This window comes from Eptatretus burgeri, chromosome 10 (genome assembly GCF_056783735.1).
Source record: "Eptatretus burgeri isolate ZD-2024b chromosome 10, Ebu_testis_v1, whole genome shotgun sequence".
Taxonomy (NCBI): Eukaryota; Metazoa; Chordata; class Myxini; order Myxiniformes; family Myxinidae; genus Eptatretus; species Eptatretus burgeri.
This window is the reverse complement of record NC_140970.1, coordinates 99,928,853-99,940,447: the sequence shown is the minus strand read 5'-3', so window position 1 is coordinate 99,940,447 and position 11,595 is coordinate 99,928,853.

Here is an 11,595-nt window from a genome sequence, read left to right as displayed (position 1 = left end):
AATTTTTTGAGGGCATAAAATAATTGATGACATCATCGGTCACGTGCTTTGGCAGCAATATTGTTTTTAACACACAAAAAAAAACCCCCTTCAAAAATCTTCTCCAAAACGGCTGAACAGATTGATGTGAAACTTTATAGGCATGATTGCCTATCCAGGAGGAACAAAAACTTCTCCACCGATGACATTTTAGGTCACATGGTTTGGCAGCTATGATTTTTTTTTTTTGAAGAATAAACTTTAAAAAAATCTTCTTCTCAAAAAAGGCTTGACAGATCGAGGGGAAACTTCACGCACATGTTCCCCAAGCAATGGGGATACCAGGGTGTTCATGAATATTTAATAGGTGACATTGTCTGGCAGCCATATTGGATTGAATGGAAATCTTTAAAATATTCTTTCTCTTGAACCGCTTCATCAGTCGATGTGAAACGTCACAATTATGATGTCATAGTCATATGAAATATACGTTTTAAATTTCAACCTGATTGGACGCATGGTTTGGCACCCAGAATTATTTAATATTTTGAATCTGGGTTCAGGGGATTTAAATCAAACTTTGGCGACGTATGTTGAATGATGTCATAATATGGGCAGAGACATATCTGGCGACGTCGAAGAGCATCCTGGTTTTTTTTTTCTGTGATTTCACATTCTCAAAACCGTTGATGCACGCTTCATCATTCATTCATTGCATTTCATCATAAAATCACCCTCACCGCAGCATAATCATGCGTGGATTGAAGACATTTGAGACTTTTGAGAAAAAAAAAAAAGGCACCAAAACATTCATATTTTCTTTGCGACTCTTCACGGAATGATTTTGCATAATTATCGAGAGTGTTGTCGACTTGTACTTGTTTAACATAAGATCTGAATCCAAGTGATCACAACATTTGTCTGGAGCATCACGGCATGGCTCTATTCAATCTGTGGCTGAATATTTCAATTCCAAACTTTGTATTCCCAATCTTTCTCTCTTCTCTTTTCTTTCCTCTTATCTTTGCTTCCCTTTTCTGGTCACTTTTATTTTTGCCCTCCACTCTGACAAGGTCGGAGACGGGGGGGGGGGCATTAAAATGAGCTACGTCAGACCGACTGAAAGACCCACCGATCATTTTTTGCATCTACTTTTGTGGACACAATATTTCAAAAATGGGGTTTGTTTTTGTATACATTGTCGAGGCTCATATCAGAGTTAATACCCAGAACATATAACAAGGGGAGCAGGAGACGAGAGTGGCAGGAGAGGGAAGCACAAAACAGTGGGGAACGGAGACATTTGGAGATCTGTGGAAAGGAGAGGGACGAGGCGGGGTACACGGGGTATAGAAGATGGACATTACAGGGACTTTCAGGAAGGAAAGCAGGGATTTTGAGTGAGGTGCGTTTGGGATGGATTAACGGGGGTAAAAACAGATCATGGTTTAGGATAGAGGAAGATAAGAGATGCTGGTGAACGGCTGTTTTGAAGACCTGGAGGGAAGAGAGGGATTGAAGAGAGTGTGGGAGTTTGTTCCATTGGTGGTTTAAAAGAGGAATAAAAGAGTGAAGGTGAGCAGTGATTCTTGATTTTCGTAGTTTCACCAGAAGGGGGTTGCTGCCGGACCTCGAGCGCCCTGTGGAAATATGGGGGTGGGGAGATCACAGACAAAGCAGGCGGGCAAGGCCAGAGAGGAGACGTTAGAAGATAGGGAGACCACCTACCTGCCTGCGGTGATGGAGTGAGAGACCCAAAGACTCAGCTTCATCACGGGAGATACCAATGATCCTAAAAGCCTTGGTTTCCACCGCATGGATCCGAGAAAGGTGTGAGGCAGGAGCACCAGCCCGGAGGGAAAGCAGCACTGCATCAGGCTGTGGATGAAAGCTTTGCTTGTGTTGAATATTAAGCTTTCAGATTGCAGATGTCTACTCCCCATGACACTATCTCAACTTGATTAAATCACAGCAGTGATTGGCTGAATTTTGTTGCCATGGCAACAATTTTAGTAATTTGGCTTGTGTACGATATCTGAGGCTCTTCTTGCCTTGATTCTTGTTAAATAGGGTGTGTATGTGTGTGTGTGTGTGTGTGTGTGTGTGTGTGTGTGTGTGTGTGTGTGTGTGTGTGTGTGTGTGCGTGTGTGTGGTAGAGAGATGGAGAGAACCATACAAAAGGCAGGGGATGTAGAGTATGTCTCTTTTTTCTTTCCTTCTCTTTTCTCTTCTCGTCTTTCTGTTAGTCTTATTATTCTTTCGTACCCTTATTCTTTCAACCAAAGGCCAGTTATTTTACTCCCAGTTATGAGCAACATCATTGAATCCATCATCCCAGCTGAAATCATATTTCATTTTCTCAATTGGCCTGATCTTTGACCATTCGGTTGGGATTATATCCCAGCCATACAACTCCAGATGAGCTGTTGCTGGTCTCTCAACAATGGAAGGAGGCTCTGAATCTAAATCAACAGGTCGTAGCAGTATTTGTGGACATGTCTTGGGGATTCAACGCAGTTTCATATTCTGCTCTGTTAACCTAGATTTCTACCTGTGGAATACAAGGCCCACCTTTTTTCATCTCCTTACACCCTCCACACATACAGTCAGCACATATAACTCAAAATAGTCCTTATCTTCTCTCTCAATGGAGGCTGGAGTGCCTTAAACACATGTCTTGGGGGCATCCACGTTGTTCATAAACATTAAAGATGCAACCAATGCTCTGAAAAACCCCTCTTTTCCTCTTGACAGATGACTCCACATTCTCTCGTGCAATGCCACACCTGACAGGCAGGCAACAACAGCTTCCCTCTCTGCTGACCAGAAAATTATATATCAGATAATGCTCTAACAATTGGAACTTATCTTTCAATCCAGGGAAATCTCACATTCTCATCCTGTATCTCTGGAAAGATCAAAAGAACCCACCTGTCTCTCTATTTCCACAATGAATCACTGTTCGAGGTTCAGCATATCAAACGTGTGGGACGTTTGTGCTGAGCTTTGACCTTTCCAGGGCACACCATATATCAAGCTTGGCCTCCAATGGTAGCTGCAGACAGGGATCTCTTGGTTGTCCAAGTCATTCCTTGGGAAACCTGACGTTCTCACAGGTGAGAAAGCCTTTGTCCATATCCGTTGGTACTACTCTCCCTCGTAGGCTGGTACCCATGTTTCATTCCTTTCTTTTCTGAAATCTGAGCAATCGAAAGGATTCATTACCATTGACATCTCCTGTGAAAAGGGCGAAGCTCATGCCACTCTTTCAAATGGGTTTGTAGCCTTTGTTTTCCACTGCCTCTCCCATCTTGTTGCCCTTCTCTCTTTCATAAACCCGTCCCTCCCCAATCCTTCCCAAGATGCATTGATTTTTGTAGCAACCCCCCTCATTGTCAAACTCCCAAAATGCAGGTATATCGCTCACCTCTGCATCTTTGTTCTGCTCTTCACCCCCTGCGGAACCTCTTTCCTCAATAACAAAATAAAAAGCCGGATGTGTATAATTTTCCTGCTTTTACCGAAGGTATTGGTCAAATAATTCTGTTGTGGAATTTCTTTTTTCATTTCCTTCCGAAGCTTACGCAAGTGAAAGTTTATTACCGCACTCAAACGTCAGTTGCTACCTTTTTTTTTGTGAAAAGGTAGCAGAGAATCAGGAAGTACCACTTTGTAGCCGGTGTGTAGTCTTTGTCAGGGATTAACACAGGCTGCATGTTTGCTCAGATATTAATTCCCTCCAGGAGGGGCAAGGAGACACAAGCTTCCAATAAGTTCCAGGAAACCAGTCTCACATTACCTTTGCAGTCTTGGCTGGATAGAGTCAGGGGTGGAAATGGACACAGGTGAAAAAAAAAAAAAGGATATTTGCAAGTGATGTGAAAAATTGGTTTCTAATAATATCTGTAAACTTCACAGGAGGTTATAAAAAACAAAAAAAACAAAACTAGAACGGCACTCGGTAGAGCGCATACCTCCCTCCGCCAGGTTAAACAGTTTATATCTGGTATCCCACTGATAGGCCGGATCTGCATCCAGACCTGAACCAAAATCCAATTGGCTTGTTCTCATCACCGACCCAACTCATCCACCTAGTTTTGTCATAACTCATCCATAACTTTGTGAAATGTCATGCTATGTATTGTTTTTGGCCCCATCTCTCAACGATGAGAAACCACTTAAAAAAATTCCAGGAGCCAGATCCAGATCTTCATTGACATCTAACCAATTCTTCGCTGTCACACATCTAACACGTCCACCATGCTTCATCCGAATCCGTCCATAACTTTTTGAGACATTCTGTTCACAAACGGAGAAACAAACAAACGGGTGAAAACGTAACCTCCGTCCACCTTCAGTTCCAAGACGAAGGATTTAACAATGCAAAGCATTTTCCGACATTCGACGAGCATTGACAACCCCTTTCACACAATCGAGGCCGCTGTATTAACGTATTCCACCATATTAAAGTTGATCTCTGGTCATGTGTGCAGGCTCGCACAACACACACACACACACACACGCACACACACACACACACACACACACACACACACACACACACACACACACACACACACACACACACACACACACACACACACACACACACACACACACACACACACACACACACACACACACACACACACATACACACACACATACACACACACATACACACACACACACACAAACACACACACACACACACACTCACACATGCACACACATACACACACACTCACACACACACATACACACACACACACACACACACACACACACACACACACACACACACACACACACCAATAACCTCTCTCGACCATTCAGGAATGGGCGAGGTGAATAAAAGTTGGAAGAAGTTTGATCAATTTTGCTTTGTTTCATGTTGATTGAATATGGAATTATTTGTTTTTTTTCAAAAGCCCTTTACATCCCTACATTCATTATTATTATTCTTCTTATTATTATTATTCTTATTATTATTATTATTATTATTATTATTATTTTTTGCCAGTTTTGTAACTATTTATGATCCGCACTTTGATTAATTTGCTCTTTGTATTCGTAAATATTCAGATCAACCTTTTCTTTCCAGCTGTCTAGTCTTTTCCACTGAAATTATTTTCACGTCTTATTTTCTTTCAAATTCTCCTGTAGTCGAACAATTCTGAAGTTGAATGTTTTTTTTTTGTTTTTTTTTTTGTCTGACCCATTTTCTCTTCTATTCTTTTTAGCTCGACAACTTGCTCATGGATTCTTGTGGCAGAATAATTCTTGCCGACTTTGGAGATGCTTCATTTTATGGACCTGATTATCTTGTGGAACAAAATATTTGTACCGTGCTGTACCAAGCCCCTGAAGCGCGAGACTCTCCAATATATTGTGGGATATCTGCAGATATCTGGAGCCTTGGGGTTGTTTTGCATCTCATCCTGACAAAACAGTTCCCTTTTAAATGTACCAACAGCGTGAGTCACAGAGAATGTTATTATTTTTTTTTTGCTATCTTCAGAATTGTGTTGAGTTCACAAATTTTGAACGACCCAAATGCTTAGTTCAATCCTCATGTGAATGCAGCCTCAAAAAGACAAGAGACAAGCAACAAGCACTCTTATGAAATCATTAAGGATTGTTCCCTCGTGATTGATTCATCAGTGCACCAGCATCACATTATAGCGTATACACTCGGAATGGAAACTTTTATTTTTAAGACATTCCTGTTTGTCAATATATACAGTATTCTCGTTTTTACCTTTATGATTGGTGGAAAGGAGGGAAGTTATTGAGAAGGGAAAAAGTTAATCAACTGTCTTCATTTTGTCACAGAATAAGAGTGAAGTATATGATTACACTCCTCCTGATAATGTCACTCATCATGCCCAAGACATGTTGAGGAGAATACTGCAAAAAGACCCAAAAGAAAGGATTACCTTGACGGTAAGTGGCAATTTTTTATCCTCGATTATACAGGAGAGATTTGCTCATATGGAGGGAAGAAGACAAACAAGGCAACAGCAATAGCTAGAAGGGCACTTGGAAGAGCGCATACCTCCGCGAGACTGATTGGCTTACCTTTTTTGTATCCCACTGATGGGCTTGATCGGGATTCGGACCTGAAGTAAAATTTAATCAGCTTCTTCCAATCACCTAACCAACTTATCCACGAAGTTTCGTCCAAATCTGTCCACAAATTTTTGAGATTAAAGGGGGGGGGAAGTCTCATTTAATGCTATTTAATTCCAGGATAAAAGTCAATAAAAGGTGAAAATATTGAAAGGGGTGTGAACTTTCTATAGGCTCTGTATATTTGTGTATATATATATATATATGTATAAATATATATCGTTATGGATTTTAGAATTGAATCCGACGAATGCACACAACATCCAGGTCCTCAGACAGTTATTTCCATAAACGCATGTCCAGGGTAGACCCATCCCCTTGTCTGGTGGGATTCTAACTCCTTGATGCACTGGAGAAGGGTATATAACAGATTCCCTTTCTTATGGGAAGGCCTTTTTCTCTTTACAACACGTTCATGCACAAGAGAGAAAGCCGTTAGCCCAACAGAGGCTGTTTGATGTTTGATGCCCCGTTTGGCAGCTCTATGGGTGCTGGCTGGCTCTTGTTCATGTCAGGCTGAACGAGGAAGGGATGATCGTGAGATCGATGGTTGGTTACATGCAGCGATGCGCCAATAGGCAAGGTGGATTTGGCTGAAGTCTGCTTGAGGCACCGCCCACACTGGTCGCCTATAAAAAGGACGGGAGGACCCGCTTTCCTGCCAGTTGGTGACAATTCCTTACAGTTGGTGACAATTCCTGGCAGTCCTTACAGCTGTACGTTGGTTACGGCTCCTAATAGCCTCATAGCCTAAATATGGAACATTTTCCATATTTTGTTGAAGGAAACAAAATGGTTAGCAGTAAAATACTCAGGAGAGGTCAACATCGCATGTACACAACAGATGAATCACTAATTGATTGATGTGTTCTCCTGCAGGGAATAATCCAGCATCCATGGATGAAGGATGCAGAGCTTATTATTCCCACTGCACCACAGCCTGAAACAGGTGAGTTCAATTTCAAACCATTTTCAATTTTAATTTGATCTTGTATCGCAGTACATGGCACAGTGAAAGGTGAAGCTGTGATCTGTTCTTGATAAAACAGTCCTTTTTGTTTCGAATATTTCTATCTTAAGAATCTAAAAAAATAGATTTTGCTCTTTTTTACATTGCAGAGAATTTCAAAAAGAACAACAACAGCATTTCTTCGCTGATGGAGGAGATGTCCTTTTCAGGCATCTCTCTGGAAAGCAATAGTTCTGAAATCATGGAAAGCACAGCTGTGAATCCCGAGCCCAACATCACAGAAAGCACACCTGTGAATCCCGACCTCAACATCACAGAAAGCACACCTGTGAATCCCGAGTTCAACATCACAGAAAGCACACCTGTGAATCCCAAGCTCAACATCACAGAAAGCACACCTGTGAATCCCGAGCTCAACATCACAGAAAGCACACCTGTGAATCCCGAGCTCATCACAGAAAGCACACCTGTGAATCCCGAGCTCAACAGAAATCAGGTATGCATTGAACTGTTACTTGTAGAGGAAAGTATACAAGGTCACACTCATCATCAGTGACTGGTACATTTTCTAAATTCCTGCGTATATTCGTGTTGATTAAAGATCTTTGGGGTCACTTTTCACCCAGTCATGTGTATCCCAGTTAAAACTAGATATGAGCGATTACGAAACGATCGCCAAGGTTAAGCCTCCGCTGGCACCTGCGATCCAATGATGGCCACATTCTTTTCAGACCACCATATGACCTTGACCTTCCACATTTCGGGATAGAGAGTAACAGAAGAAAACGCGTCCCCATCAACAATCTATCCATAAAACTCAGCAACATGAAAATTACAAGAAAGTTATTCCAGTTCTGATCAAAAAGGTGTTTTCATTAATTAGGTCACAATCCTAAAAAAAAAAGTAGGTCAAGGACATGAATCAATCACCAGGTGTACATCTTCAGGGCAGGAACACTATGATGATGCAATCATATCTTGGAAGGCCAAGTGATCTTTGAGATTCCGCATTGGCAAAATTGAGTGATGACAAAAAATCGTGTTTTTTCCGACGGCCATTTGACATTGACCTTTAACCCGGAGAGGTATCATTTTAATTAAATTTATGTGCGCCTTTCTCGAGGGTATCCAGGGAGGGCAATTTTTGTTCTCATCAGACAAACCTTAGTAAAGGTTTGATGAAACATTTTTAAATATCTATAATTGTGTCATGACCTTAATAATTAGGTCAAGGTCAAAAAAAACAATGTCACCACCTCATACTCTGTATTCCAATTATTGATGCCAAATTTAATTCCGAAAGTCCCTGCCGGCTGACTGGCTCCGAGGTACAGCTCGGATATTGGCAGGAGATTTAAAAAAAACGAAGAAAACAAAAATCTAAATGGTGGTTTAGTCCTCCGATGGGTTTATGAAACTCTGAGACACCATTAAAAACTCGGGGCACTTATTGTAGAAACAAAACCTACAACAGGTATAATCCTCCCTCTCATATAGGAGAGGCTTAAAAAAGGTATTCACAAGAACAACTTATCATTTTTACCAAAAACCTCGTGAACCATGATTAGTTTACAATTTGTATCCCCCTAATAGGCCGGACCTGGATTCGGACCTGAAATAAAATTTCATCGGCTTCTCCTTGTCACCAAACCAACTCATCCACCAAGTTTTATCGTAATTCGTGCACAACTTCTTGAAATATCGTGTTACATATCAGTCTATCGTTTTTGGCTTTTTCCTCTCAATCATGAAGAATCACTTAAAAAATAAACAATTCTTGTATCCAGATGTGGATTTGAATTTTCACCAAATTCCAATGATTCCTTCCTCGTTAAACACCTGACCGAGGTGTGTGTGTGTGACCACCAAGTTTCGTTCATATCCATCCATAACTTTTTGAGATATCCTATTCACAGCTAGATATGAAGACAGACAAACAGACAATCAGATAGGGTGAAAACGTTCACCTTTGGTGGCAGAGGTAATAAGATATGACAATCATAATAATAACAAGTCTGAAGACAATGGTTCACGAGCGGTATTTGACGATGTAGATTGTTTCAGAAGTCAAGGATGAGACAATGTGATAATGTTTGACCAAGTTATAAAAATGATCAACATGATGTGGTACGAGTGACAGGTTATTAGCTGCAAAATGTCGAAAACCCGGTTTCGTTCGACAACTTAAAAAATTTGACCTTTGCATAACCTTTCAAGGTCCCAAAACAATGTTGTGGACATTAAAATAAGGAAACAGGATACGTGCTATAGCTTATTGGAGTTAGTTCGTCAAAGAAGGTCGAAAACCCGGTTCGATTCCCACAGCTTTGAAAATTTGACCTTTGTGAACATTAAAGGTCAAAGGTCAAGGATTATGACCTTTGGTGCAAAACTTCCTCTGTAACATTCCAGGAACAATATAATGTCATATAGGCTATATGGCATTTCGCACTCCTCGGATTATCCATACTTCGATGAAATCAGCGTAAAAACAAACTTGAAGGGGGCGCCACGGGCAAGGTGTTCGAGATAGAGCAAAATGGTTTCAAGACTTTAGGTGGGGAATGACCTCAAGATTATGCATAAAAAATATTGTCATCCTAGCTCTCAAAGTTTGGGCGGTTGTATGATTTTATGTCAAAATTCGCAATTTTCTAAGTTCGTGACCTTGTGACCTTGACCTTGGGATGAAAATTAAAAATCGAGCTCCGTGGGGCTATGCAGGTGCCATTGGGCTAACGAAATACTGAAATCCCTGCCAGATTCGACAAACCCTTTGGAGAAGATGGATTTTTATGTCAAAATTTGCAATTTTCTAAGTTTGTGATCTTGTGACCTTGACCTTGGGATGAAAATGAAAAAATCGAGCTCCGTGGGGCTATGCAGGTGCCATTGGGCTAACAAAATACCGAAATCCCTGCCAGATTCGACAAACCCCCTCAGAGAATATGCAAATTTAAATCGGCTACCCCCTAAAAACACGTGTTTTTTGGGCGTGGCTCCGCCCATAATGGGCGCACCTACGCCCATTTTCAGGAAAACACAACTCAATCATGATATAAACCTCCCACCAAAATTTTATCAGGATCGGATCAAAACCCACTGAGCTATGCTCGGGACAGACAGACAGACATACATATAGACAGACAGACAGACATACATACAGACAGACAGACAGACAGACACACAACAATAACGAATATTGTGGTTACTTATTTTTTTCGTGAAAATATTTTTTCATGAACCAATAATAATAATAATAACAATAACTAGAAGGGCACTCGGTGGAGAGTATACCTTCGCCATGCAATGATCCATGAGAACATGTCGGGCCCAAGAAATTTTTGAAATATCGTGCTATATATTGGTTCAGCTCCATCTCCCAATTGGTGAAGAATCACTTTAAAAATCAACAGATCTGTATCCGGATTCAGATCTTCAACAAAATTGAATCAATTCTTCGTCGTCACATGCCCAAAGTGTCCACCAAGTTTTGTCCGAATCCGTCCACAACTTTTTGAGAAATCCTGCACACAAACAGACAAACAAGAAAAAGATGTCGTGCAGAGCACGATACTTGCAGAATCCACCCCAACCTCCAAAGGTTGTCATGGATACATCAAATTGTTCATTTCGTTAAGATTAAAATTGACAATATTCATCAAAGCTCAGGTAACTCGGATGAAAATTGATTATTTTTCAGATTGAAATTGATGATTTTAGAAATTTGACCTTGAGTTGACCTTTGACCTTTTTGATCTCAAAAAATAGTTGATTTTCTCAATTGAGTGACGTAATACGCAAATCTTGTTCAAATTTCAAGTCAATCAGATGAAAAATGACGATTTTAGAAATTCGACCTTAAGATGACCTTTGACCTCAAAATCAATGGGCCTCTCAGTTGAGACTTCCTCTACAACTTGGTGAAGTTTCCTGAAGATCAGTTTTAAATTGTGACCTGTAGTTGATTGGCAGACAGACAGACAGACAGACAGACAGCAGTGAAAACATGGCCACCTCCAACCTTTGGTGGTGGAGGTAATAATTTTATGAACAACTGTACAATGAGAGAATATAATTTACCATTATGTCACTCGAAATGAACAACAATGAAGTCATCCAAGCGGTGACGATGACCAATGAGATAAAGTTTATTTTTTTTTTAATTACTTTGAATTGGCTTGGTGTTCGTACCTCCATGACCAGCCATGGCACTTCAGCGAAGGATTTCTGTGACTCCACGGGACTGACTCGATCTGTGAACTTTCGCTCCCACATTTCTCCCAGTGGAAAATTCTCCCTTCTGGAATTGGTGATCACGAACTTCCTTGCAAATGTCTCCTGCTCTTCCTCTGCTCCAATTGGTTCATCTGATCATATGCTTGCACCTTGTTAAGTGTGTCTCTGGTGTATGCTCCCCCTCCATCCCTTCCCTCTCTTCAAATTTTCCTGATCTTCATCAATGATCTTTCTGACCCTCTGGAAAATCCTCCTTATCTATTTGATAATGACTC